Raw genomic sequence first — 13,639 nt, 5'->3', positions numbered from 1 at the left:
TCCATGGTCTGGAACTGAACTATGTCTCCCACTTGTGCCTGCCTGTACACCACACCTGCTTATGCCTCACTGGCCAAAACTTAATCACATGGCCGCGCCTAGTGGCAAAGAAGGTTGGAAAATGCAGCCTTGTGCCTGATTAAAAATAGGGGTTTCCTTTTCCACGTAAAAAGGGAATAAAGGAAATTGGCATTTTGTCTCACACTAGGAGGCAGACAAAAGAAAACAACCCAGAGAGTTCATGGGTCCCCAGAGTAAGGGCAGAGTGCTGCAGCTGGAAGAAAGTGAGTGGGGGCTGGGGAGCAGACGACAGGGAGGTGGGTGGACCCGGGCAGTGGTCCGTGAAGGGACATGGACACGCGGACACACACATGAGCATGTGCGCGCGCACACACACACACCCACACACCTCTCCCGAGGCCTCACCCAGTCTTGTTGAGGGAGAATTTTGAGAAGAGGTTAGAGTTCATCTCTGTTGGGGAGTGATACTTATCCCCTTCTCCTCATGTTTTCCTGAAAATACAACTTTTTTTTCTTAGAGAAGGAGAGCAGGAGGGAGGAGCAAAGGGAGACTGGGAAAGAGAGAATCTGAAGGAGGCCCACACTCAGCAATGAAGCCCAAAGCGGGGCTGGATGTTACAACCCAGAGATCATGACCTGAGCTGAAATCAAGAGTCAGGTGCTTAACTGACTGAGCCACCCAGGTGCCCCTGAAAATGTAATTTCTATTAACAACACTACTAGCCTCTCTCCACCTGGGACACAGAACACTTGATTGACCTGATGGGTGGGCTTGTAAGAAAGAACTAGGCACTTGTGGCTCTGTCGTCTCTCCCCCTTGGGAGCCAGCCCAACAATGGGACCTGGCGTTCCAGTCTGCCCCTGTAGTGAGGAGGGCTGCCTTTTACACCCGTGCCAACGACCTCTGCATTTGTGTGATTCAAGTAGTAAGCCCATTTCGTTTCCCAAATAAGCCACGTTCCCCAACAAACTTTTCTTTTTCCAAATTTTAATTTAAATTCTAGTTAGTTAACATATAATATAATATTGGTTTCAAGAGTAGAATTTAGTGGCTCATCACTTACGTGTGACACCCACTGCTCATCACAAGTGCCCTCCTTAATACCCATCACCCATTACCACATCCCCCACCCGCCTCCCTCTATCTCCTCAGTTCATTCTCTGTCGTCAAGAGTCTCTTACGGTGGGGCGCCCGGGCGGCTCAGATGGTTGAGCATCTACCTTCGGCTCAGGTCATGACCCCAGGGTCCTGGGATCTAGTCCCACGTTGGGCTCCCTGCTCAGCGGGGAGCCTGCTTCTCCCTCTCCCTCTGCTGCTCCCCCTGCTTGTGCTCTCTCTCTCTGAAAAATAAATAAAATCTTTAAAAAAAAGTCTCTTACGGTTTGCCTCCCCCTCTCCTCTTTTTTTTTCCTGTTCCCACATGTTCATCTATTTTGTTTATTAAATTCTATATATGAGTGAAATCATATGGTATTTGTCTTTCTCTGACTTATTTCGCTTAACATAATACCACCAACTCCATCCACATCACTGTAAATGGCAAGATTTCACTCTTTCGATGGCTGAGTAATATTCCATTATATATATATATACACACACATATATATAATACAGACGGACACACACACACACACACACATATATATATACCCCACATCTTCTTTATCCATTCATCAATCGATGGACATTTGGGCTCTCTTCATAGCTTGGCTATTGTTGATAATGCTGCTATAAACATCAGGGTGCAGGTACCCTTTCGATTCTCTATTTTTGTATCCTTTGGGTAAATACCTAGTAGCGCAATTGCGGGGTTGTAGGATAGTTCTATTTTTAACTTTTTGAGGAAATTCCATACTGAGTGGCTGCCCCAGCCTGCACTCCCACCAACAGTGTAAAAGTGTTTCCCTTTCTCTGCATCCTCACCAGCACCTGTTGTTTCCTGTTACAACAAGCTTTTTAACAGTAATAAATCTGATATTTATTCCATCTGTCCCATGCCTATTTTTCAACAGAGTCAGATTTAAGCAGGAAAGTGAGGAGCATTTATAGACTTATCTTTAGAACCTCCGTCCCCACTGGCCTCAGACTAGCAACACCTACTTGCCTTCCCAAACCTTAGCAATTAGCAGAATAACTGGCCACCAGTGTGGTAGAGAGGCTCCAGTGGTCCCAGCCAGCTCCTGGCCGCTTCAGACCTCCAAGCCAAAGAATGATATTTTTTGCACCACAATTAGAGCTCTGAGTTGAGACCTGGACAACAGGGACACAGGAAGTCGAAACAGTTCACTGCATGCTGTAAATAACTGATTATCCCTCCTCTCCCGAAAGCAAGTTTTTTGAGTGGGAAGGAAGGTCAGTGCCAAAGACACTAGATGACAATGACAGAACCAAAGCAAAGGCCCAAAGAGGGACCTGAGAGCTTGAAGCTTCAGCACCTCACAGAGCTCCTGCTTGGGTTCACTCCTTCAGTTCCCTAGCCCACCAGTCTCCCCTGCTCGGAAAAAATCAGATGGTGGGTGTGGCCACGTCAGTCCTGGGCTAAGCATGACAGGACCTTCCGTACAGCTGAGCCTCTGGAAGAGGCGGCACTTTCAAATATCTGTCTGAGCCTCCCTGTCACTGTGCTGCCTGGGGGTGGGAATCCTGGTGACGCAGTCTCGTTTGGATTATGTGACCCTAATTTGTAACCCAGGTAACATTTACAGAGAAACTTTAAACCTCCCAGGCTAAGGTACTGAGTCACTGAGCCCACCCCCTAGATATTTGCCTTCCTTACCCCTGGCCGTAGGGGTGGAAGGCCGACTCTCTGACATCTTGCCTCAGCCATAGAAACTAAAGAATGCAGGGAGCCACGTGGCCACACTGCTGAATTCTCCTCACAGCCCCGTGCTCCCGCTCAGACTCTCCCCAGAACTGCAGTGTGTTGGGCTTTGCCCTGTGCTCTTATTCCCTTCCTGGATCTGCCCTCTCCCCCACTCCCTCGCCACCTGCTCCTGTTAAGTGCAGGCCACGTGTGAGGCTTTAGCTGTCCTGAATACCGAGCTGGGTCATGCTCCAAGACCAGGCAGTGAGGAGAGGGCTCCTCAAAGACGCAGGAAATGAGCTGGCAACTCAGCCCGGCACACCTGGCCTGGTCCTCCCTGCCACACCTGTGCTCTGTCCAACATGTCTGTGAGAAATACAGGTGGATTTCTGAGTGCGGGGAAGAAGAAGGGCTGAATGAAAGAAAGGGGAAGCTGGAGAGGAAGAGAAGAGAGAAAAGAAAGAGGCCAGAGAAGACGTATAAGGAAATGCTGAAAACCCTACATAGAGACAAGTGAAGAAAAAGGAAGAAAACAAGAGAATGTAGGGATTCCTAGCAGCCCCAGGGGTCCAGCCCTCCCTGCTCAAAGCCTGTGGTCCTTCCCCTGCCCTGACTGCCTGCTACCTGCCCTTCCTAGGTTTTTCTTTTTCTTTTTCTTTTTCTTTTTTTTGCTAGTCACATGAAGCCGTGAGAGTGGAGAAGGAACAAAGAAATCTGTAACTGGGTGTGATGAATTAATTATGAAACCACTGCACTCAGACCAGCCCTCTTGGGCATTTTCAGCTCCTCAGACCTTCCCCAGACTGAGTCCCCAGGCTGCAATGTACTTTTGGGTCAGGGCAGTGCCAGGATCCTCCAAATATGGCTCCTTGACCATTTCCTCTCTTGCAGAGCCCTCAGGGGAACGCTTACCAGCTGCAGCCCAGCACTCACACTCTCCTGCCACTGGATCCCAGGGAGCTTCTGAGGGGAACCAGTGGGGTCCCAGCCTGCCAGCTCCATCCTGGCTGACTAGCACACAGGGGCAGGCCTCCACTCCTGCAAGCCCCAAGCCCTCACAAAAAGAGAAGAGACTACAGGGGGGATGGGGCAGGAAGAGTCTGACTGCCCTCCAGAACCCAGCCTCTTGAGTGAGCTAAGCAAATGGAGGAGCTGCCTCTCCCCAAGTCCTGACTCAGTGTGATCTCCATCTGGTTACTGCCCCTGCATCTCCAGCCCTACACAGGTCGTGGACTGTCTGGACTGGTTGCTCCTCATTGGTACGAGGTAGGAATGAAACAGTACAATGCGAAGAATCACATCTAAATCTTATCAAGACTCTAAGTCTTATCAAGACTCTCCGTCAATAGTGCATGTGACTCTTGATCTTGGGGTCATGAGTTCGAGCCCCACATTGTGTGTAGAGATTACTTAAAAAAAAAAAGACTCTAATTCCAACTACAATTTACAGGAAATATGCAGGCCAGGGGAACATGTTAAAGAATACTCCTGGGCTCACTTCCTTCCATGGACACAACTAGATAACATCCATATCAGCATAAATAACCCAGAAAACAACGTGAACACTGGCAGAATATATTCCCTACAGCAGAGAAGAAGGCACATCAAAAAGGGCAAGAAGGGTGGAGACATGGTCAGGAGGTAAGTGGACCCCAGGGACCATCTGCAATAGGGAAGGACACAACACGCACTGAAGGAAGAGGAGCAGATCCCCAAGCCAGGCATCCCAGGCACAGGGGACTTGCATGGGAAACATGGATTTTCATAACATTTGGCTTTGAAAACCAGAGAGGCCCAAACACTTGGGGGAGCTTAACACCTGAACACTAAAACGCAGTGGGTTTGGCTCTGGAAGAGGCAGGAGGGTAGAATACTTGCCCTTAAGAGATAGTACAAGCAACAGCCCCACTGCGATGCAGCATAGAAGCAGCAGTTTGAAAAATGCCTGGAGTTTATGGGAAGATATATTTACTCATCTCGGAGTGTGTGCTGAAGGGACAGGGATCATTGGGAGACCTCTGCAAGAACAAAAGAGCTGGCGGGCACCATTCCCCTGCCTCAGCCTGGACACAGGGACACCTGTGGCAACCAGTGCAGTGCCAACATTCTCTATCTAACTTGCTAACCATGTGCCCCTGTGCTCTTCTGCAGATCCACCCCCTCCAAGCTAGCCTAGGCAGGAGTTTCCCTCAGTGGCTACAGGTCCCCTCCACTGGCTAGGACCTTGCTGACACCATGTGCCCTGTCCCTGCATTCTCCTGCAGACCTGTCCCTGCTAGTACACCCTTGGCAGGAGTCCATCCAAAGCTGCACCACAAGGATGGTAGTGTGCAAGCAGCCCCGACAGGGGTCAGCAGCTCCCCAAAATGACCACTACCCAAGGGAGAGGGGAAGAAAACCACACACACCTGTTTGCAACCCCAGCAGTGGGCTGGAGGCAGACATCTAGTCTGACTGCAGGCCATGTTCACCAAGGAAAGCTTCTCAGAGGATAACACAGGGAGAACACCTGCAGCTCTGGCAAATGCCTGATCTGACTCAACTCAAAGTCAAGGTGGCCCCAGACAGGCCCAGTAACAACACAGGGACCAAATCCTGCTCAGAACAGGCAAAGAGCCACTGCAGATGACGAGACTGAAGGCAAAAGTAGCCCAGCCACAACAGCAGGGTGCACACTACACACACGGGAGACACCCCGGAAATGCCAGGTTCTGAACAGGGGACATTGCACTACAGGGCACTCGAGGACCTCTTCACATGCCACTACTTCCAAGAGTGGGAGATGCAGTTGACTTTCCTAACACATACGAACAGACACAGAGAGTTAGATAAAATGAGAAAACAGAGGAATATGTCCCAAAGGAAAGATCAGGACAAAATCACAGCAAGAGAGCCAAATGAAACAGAGATAAGTAATATACCTGATAGAGGATTTAAAGTAATGGTCATAAAGATATTAACTAGACTTCTCAAAATATTCCAAAAAATAGAAGAAGGATAGCTTCCAAATTTATTCTATGATGCTAGCATTATCCTGATACCAAAATCAGACAGAGACACTATGAAAAAAGAAGAAAGAAAGAAAGAAAGAAAGAAAGAAAGAAAGAGAAAGAGAGAGAGAGAGAGAGAAGGGAGGGGAAGGGAAAAGAGAAGAGAAGAGAAGCAAAGAGAAGCAAAGCGAAGCAAAGTAAAGAGGAGGGGAGGGGAGGGGAAGACAAGACAATACAGAATGACAGGCCAATATCCCTGATGAATATAGATGCAAAACTCCTCAAAAAAATGTTGGCAAATTGAATCCAACAATACTAAAAAAGTCATTCACCACAATTGAGTGGCATTTATTCTTGGGCTGCAAGGCTGGTTTGATGTTCGCAAATCCATCAATGTTATATATCACATCAATAAGAGAAAGGATAAAAAGACATATGACATTCTGAAGATGCAGAAAAAACATTTGACAAAGTGCAACATCCGTTTATGCTAAAAACCCTCAACAAAGTAGGTTTGGAGGGACGATACCTCAACATAATAAAGGCCATACATGAGAAACCCACAGTGAACATCATTCTCAATGTGAAAAAATGAGAGATTTCCCCCTAAGATCAGGAACAAGACAAGGATGTCCACTTATCGCTTTCATTCAATGTAGTACTGGAAGTCCTAGCCATAGCAATCAAACAAAAAGAAATAAAAGGCATCTAAATTGGTAAGAAAAAAGTAAAACTTTTGCTATATGCAGATGATATGATACTATATACAGGAAACACTAAAGACTCCACCAAGGGGCACCTGCGTGGCTCAGTCAGTTGAGTGTCTACCTTCGACTTGGGTCATGAGCCCCACATCAGGCTCCTTGCTCAGCAGAACCTGCTTCTCCCTCCTCTTCTCGCTTTCCCTTTGCCTGCCATCCTGCCTGCTTATGCTCTCTCTGTCAAATAAAGAAATAAATAAATAAAATCTTAAAAAAAAAAAGACTCCACCAGAAAATTACTAGAACTGATAGATGAATAGTGTAAAGTCGCAGGATACAAAATCAACGTACAGAAATCCATCGCATTCCTTTTTTTTTTTTAAGGTTTATTTATTTATTTTAGAGAGAGAACATGTGGGGGGGGGCAGTAGGCAAGAGGGGGAGAGGGAGAGGGAGAAAGAATCTTAAGCAGATGCCAAGCTGAGCACAGAGCTTGACACAGGTCCTGGTCCCATGACCCCAAGATCAAGCCCTCAGCTGAAACCAAGGGTCAGTCACTCAACCGACAGCACCACCAGGGTGCCACCCAGGCACCCCACCATTGCATTTCTATACACTAATAATGAAGCAGCAGAAAGAGAAATTAACAAACAATCCCACTTACAACTGCACCAAAAATAATGAAATACCTAGAAATAAACTTAACTTTTCTGAACGAGGTTTGGGAACTTAGATGAGCTCCAAGCATCAGGAGATGATTGAAGCAAGAGAAGGAAGAGCTTCAGGAGCTCACAGTCTAAAGGCATTGGCCCCTTGGCACTCCACCCTCTTTCCAGAGCAGACAGTGTTGCAAAAGTCCCTTATGTACAACAGAAAATTGTGTCTGATAGAAAAGAAAATCGTGGGCGCCTGGGTTGCACAGTCAGCTGAGCGTGGGACTCTTGGCTCTGGCTCAGGTCATGATCTCATGGTCCTAAGCTTAAGCCCCATGTCGGGCTCCCTGCTCAGCGAGAAGTCTGCTTCAGATTCTCTCTCCCTCTCCCTCTGTCCTTCCCCACTGCGCATGCTCACTCTCACTCTCTCTCTCTCTCTCAAATAGATAAATCTTTAAAAAAAAAAAAAAAGGAGAGAAAGAAAACAGATCCCTTATATTTCCTCAAAAGTCTCATTGGCACATTTTTCTTTTTTCCTTTTGTATTTTCAATCTGCCTGGCCCAGGCCTGTGACCTATAAAGCAAGACCCTGCTTCCCATCAGCCAATGCGTGGGTGATGACTTGGCATCTTCTCTGGGCCCCGCCTGAGCTGCTATCATGGAAGAATCAGGGGAAAGACACAAGTCTATAAACTTGTGCCTGCAAGGCTCTTGTGACTTGGCCTCTTCTTCATTCATCGAATAAAGAAGGTACTTATTCTATTGCAACAGTTTATAATAGGGGTGCCTGGGTAGCGCAGTCGTTAAGCATCTGCCTTCGGCTCAGGGAGTGATCCCAGCATTCTGGGATCGAGCCCCACATCAGGCTCCTCTGCTGGGAGCCTGCTTCTTCCTCTCCCACTCCCCTGCTTGTGTTCCTTCTCTCACTGGCTGTCTCTTTGTCAAATAAATAAATAAAATCTTTAAAAAAAAAAAACAGTGTTTATAATAAAGGGTATTTGAAAGCAATCCAGATGCCAACTTGTTGGGGCTGTTTATTGAACTATGGCATGTTCCCACAATAAAACACTGAGTTAGATAAAGGAATTACTCTCTATGACCCAAAATAGAAAGATCCCGAGGGCATATGGTTAAATAAAAAGAGCAAAGCCTAGAACAGTGTGAGTAATATGCCGCCTTTTGTAAATCAGAAAAGGAAAAACAGAATATTCATATTTGCATTTGTTTATTTTGCACAAAGAAACACAAGAAACTAATAAATACAGTGGGAAAAAATAGATGGGGTGGGAAAGAGGATAGGGTGAAGTTGGGATGGGCATAAGACTTTCCAATCTATCCTTTTCACATTTTTTTATTTTTAAAAATATGATTGCATACCTATTTGAAATTTTTATTTTAAGTATAATAAAACTTAGAGATTATTAGGGTACTACCCTCTCAGCCTACACAATGTGCTATAAATTTGTACCCACAGGATGGCCCAAAGTCGAGAGCAGACCTGTTTACTGGGAGGGGAGACGAGGCAGCAAAAGCAAAGCATAGGAGGGAGGTAGTAGCAAGTGGTAAGGCAGAAGCAGGGGCTGGAAGGAGTCCCTGAGGACTATCACACTGTGGGTAGGAAATGGACCAAAATAGTAACAGTAATGGAAGTATGGGTGAATTTTTAAAAAGTTTTATTTAAGTTATCTTTACATCCCACTTGGGACTTGAACTCAGAACCCGGAAATCAAGTCACATGCTCCTCTGACTGAGCCAGCCAAGTGCTCCAATATGGGTGATTTTTGTTTCATCGGTACTTTTTGACGTTTACAAATTTGCTACCACAAGCATGTTTTACAACCAGGAAGTATTATTATTAAATGTTACTTATTACATTAAGTGTTACTCCCAGCGATGACAGGAGGAGACAGCAGAGGATAAGGGAACCAAAAGGTGCGCTGAGCTGCTGGAGGCTTTTCTGTAGTTCCGCGAATCGCCATCAGGGGTCAGCAGCACGCCGCAGTCCGCCCGCCGCGGGCCACAGGTGAGGAGGAGGCGGCTCCAGCCGGGGAAAGGCTCCTGCCATCCTCAGTCTCACACTAATCGCCATTTGCTTTCCACAGGCTTCTGTCTCGGGCCATTTCCCACTAAATGGCAGTCACGGGGGTCTCGGAGGGCCACAGCTGCCTGCAAGCTGGGGGCCGGTGGGGGAGGGGGGCGCTGGCGGAGACTCTTGGAACCTGCACTCTCCCTGCCTGGGGACTCTGGACAAAGAGAAGGCTCCAAAAATCCATTCCTCCTGGGTGGGGGACGGGAAACTGAGCCGGTTTCCGGGACTGGAACTCGGCCAAAGGAGAGCCAGGGGTCCCAGGAGGAAGATTGCCGCTCCCAGTAGGGCTAATGGTTCTGTCCTCATCAAGCAAGGGGACTGGTGGAGAGCTTGTCTGAGGGTGAATTAGGGGCTGCGGCTGCCCAGACTCCACCCTCTGAGCTGGAGAACTGACCAAGGCCCACCAGGAGTTTATGGAAACCTGTTACTGAGAGGTGCTTCAGACAAGAAGAGAAAACAGTCCAGTGTTGCAGTGTGAGCACCAACCTAAGACTCTGGAAACCTGCTGTTACTCACTATGTGACCTTGAGAGAGTTGTTTACCCTCTCTGGGCGGTAATTGAGCCCTCTGTAATACAGAGTTAGATAAGATGATCTTTAGGCCTCTCCCAGCTCCAATATTTTATGAATCTAAAAATTCCAGTCTTCCTACCCTTCCTTGCCCCAGAAGGGGCCTAGCTCCCGGAAGGTCTGGCTGGACCAGGACAGACCTCATCCCCCTTATGTATGGTATCTGGCCAGTCCCCAGGCAAAGCCCCTTTGGAAGATTGGATCAAGGCCACCCTGAAGGTAGAGGAGGAAAAGGCTTTTGGCTAAAAGCTGGGATAAAATGAAACTCAGCAGCTCTGCGTCGGCGGCACCATTATGTGTAAGATTGAGTGGTATGGACGTTGCTCTGGCGAAGCCAGCTGGAAGTGCTCCCTGTCCCCACCATGCTCCTGGACACCCCACAGCTCTGCCAGCCCCCACACCTTCTATTTACACCCTTCCTGGACAGAGAAGAAAGGACCAAAAAGGTGAAGTTATTTTTAGGGTAACTGCTATATAATGAACATAGTACATATGTGAAAATAATATTTATAATCCAGTATGCTAACTTAATAGGTGGTCTATGGATATATATATCTATATCTATCTCCAGTCCTCTAGTGATCAATTCTTGTGAGAGGCAAGGATCGCATCAGTCACTCAAAATCCTGATTATGGGAAAAGGGACATTCTGACATTCTGGGTGGCTGAAGCAGGTTACAGAATCCTATTCTGGTGAGCTTTAAAAGTCAAGCAGGCACAACTTCCTGATTATTTGGGCAGCTCTTCCAGAAGTGGCGATGGTTTAGATAGCTTTCAGGATCCCTTCCAGGTTGAGACCCTATATTGTTTATCTCAGTTTTGCTAGTCTTTTCAGCCAACATACCTTCCCCTTGTTTTCCCCATTCCAAATGAAGAGCTAACTAGAGAAAGACCCAGATCCTGATTTTGTGGGACCCTGAGGCTTAAACATATTTGGAGGGCCCTCTTAAAGAAAAAGAATTTTAAATCACTAATACACAAGTTCTCTTAGAAGAGGTCCATGCACATACAAGCCCTGAAAGGGGAGCTTCAGTAACACCACAGTGAATCGGTTCCCATTTGGAGATGTCTTCAAACTCTAAAAAGTCCACCTGTTTCCCTCCTTCTTCCAAATCTTTTTCTCTTCCTTTCCCTTCCCTTTTGTTTATTGGTTCCCCTCCCTTCCCATGAGGCATCTGGGACCAGAGGGACCTGCAGGGCCAGCTGAGGAGGTGGTAGTGGGGGGTGAAGAGGGACCGCATACACGGGGAATCAGTAACTATGAAGATACATTGAGGATAGTGGGAGCCAGGTTTCTCACTGTTGGGGAACAGAGTTAGACATGGGAAGGGCTGAGGCTGAAATAAACCCATGGTATTGAATGGAATTGGAGATATAGGTGCAAACTCGTGGTTGTTTGCTTTTTCTAAGTAAGCTCTGGCCCAACGTGGAGCTTGAATTCACGACCTCAAGATCAAGAGTCACAGGCTCCACCAATGGAATCAACCAGGCACCCTGCAAACTCATGGCTTTTTAATATACATAGATAAACTTGGAAATAGATGTAAATGTATACATGTAAGTATACATGTGTTTTAATACATACAATTAACAAACAAAAATTCAACTGAGTACACACGAAGATCTAATTGGGTTTACTAAGTGATTCACAGAATCAGGCAGCAACCCATCTAGCAAGTAGAAGGGAACTCTGAGGAGCCATATAAAATGGAAGATTTTATACGAAAGACAGTGGGGCAAGAAGTCATTAACAAAAGAGAAGATCGTTCCAGGCAAGGTCATCTCCCCTTAGGGTGAAGGGCATGGGCTCTTATTAGGTGGATTACCTCATCTTTGGGGGATGGAGATGGCCCATGTGGTAGATTATCTCATTGGTACTGATCAGAAAATTCCTGACTGACCAGTTAAGACTTACATTTCTGGGGGCGCCTGGGTGACACAGCGGTTAAGCGTCTGACTTCGGCTCAGGGCGTGATCCCGGCGTTATGGGATCGAGCCCCACATCAGGCTCCTCTGCTGTGAGCCTGCTTCTTCCTCTCCCACTCCCCCTGCTTGTGTTCCCTCTCTCGCTGGCTGTCTCTATGTCTGTCGAATAAATAAATAAAATCTTTAAAAAAAAAAAAAAGACTTACACATTTCTGAGGGAAGTTGAAACTGCACTTAGGTTAGGTATTAAGGCCCGATTGGTAACTTGGCCTAAGTGACACCATTTTGGGAGCACGGTTTTCTTTTCTTTTCTTTTTTTTAAAGATTTTATTTATTTGTCAGAGAGAGAGAGAGCACAAGCAGGGGGAGCTGCAGGCAGAGAGAGAAGCAGGCTCCCCGCTGAGCAAGAAGCTCCATGAAGGACTCCATCCCAGGACCCTGGGATCACGACCCTAGCTGAAGGCAGATGCTTAACTGACTGAACCACCCAGGCTTCCACAAGTGTGATTTTCTTTTTAACAATATAGATTATAGTTACATATGCGCATATATGAATTCTATTTATGTACGTACACACACAGCAGTAACAAGGAGCACATCTAATGCTCAGGTCAGTTTCTAAATATTCTCTACCAAAAGGAACAAAGTTCTTTGGAGAAGAGCTCGTGTCCAGAATGAGACAAGGAAAGTACAAAATGAACCTAGAATATTTAATTGTGTCAAAAAGTAAGGAATTTCTCAAAATATTGTAGGAATTTATCAGAGTCACAGCAGACAGCTTAACAGAGTTCCCATGGCCAAGTCTTTAACAGTGTGAGCATCTTAAAAGAAATAATGATAGTGTTAGAGTGTAGCCCATTGAATAGAATCAGAATCTGTGAACCCTAATGATAGATAGATGATAGATAGATAGATAGATAGATAGATAGATGATAGATAACTAAATAAAAAGAGAAAGCTCTTTCTTACAATAGAATGGCAACCAATAAATATGGAAGTAATCAATATTTGGTGATTATATTTTCTAAAATTTTTTTTACACACTTTTTTTTAAAGATTTTATTGATTTATTTGACAGAGAGATACAGCGAGAGAGGGAACACAAGCAGGTGGAGTAGAAGAGGGAGAAGCAGGCTTCCCGCTGAGCAGGGAGCCCAATGCAGGGCTTGATCCCAGGACCCTGGGATCATGACCTGAGCCGAAGGCAGACACTTAACAACTGAGCCACCCAGGCACCCCTAAAATATTTTCTTTTTTTAAAGATTTTTTATTTTTTATTTATGTGACAGAGAGACAGCCAGCGAGAGAGGGAACACAAGCAGGGGGAGCGGGAGAGGAAGAAGCAGGCTCCCAGTGGAGGAGCCTGATGTGGGGCTCGATCCTGGAACGCCGGGATCACACCCTGAGCCGAAGGCAGACGCCTAACGACTGCGCCACCCAGGCGCCCCCTAAAATATTTTCTGATGGGATCTCTAATCCTACATATTCTTAAATTGTGACTTTGATAGTCTTCCATCAAAAAGTCCCTGCCTCTTGAAACTAGGAGGGCTTAGGTCGAAGAGATATGACCAGCCGAGGTTGGCGGAAGTGATACCATGTGACTTTCAAGGTCATATTAGAAAAGACAAGAGCATTTCTGCTTTATTACCTGAACACTTACTCTTGAAGTCTTTGGCCACCATACTGCGGGGAAGCCCACATTGGCCCGTGTGGAGACTCCGTGGCTGAGCCCTGGGATTGTAGAGAGATAAGGAGACGGCTGCCAAGCCCCCAGCTGCTCCAGCTCCACCACCACTTTGACCGCAAATGCATGAGAGACTCCAGACTAGAACTGCCTAGTTGGTCCCTTTCCAAATCCCTGACCCACAAAACCTATAGGACATAAT

The sequence above is a fragment of the Ursus maritimus genome, unplaced genomic scaffold (genome assembly GCF_017311325.1).
Source record: "Ursus maritimus isolate PB19 unplaced genomic scaffold, ASM1731132v1 scaffold_26, whole genome shotgun sequence".
Taxonomy (NCBI): domain Eukaryota; kingdom Metazoa; phylum Chordata; class Mammalia; order Carnivora; family Ursidae; genus Ursus; species Ursus maritimus.
This window is presented reverse-complemented; position numbering follows the sequence as displayed.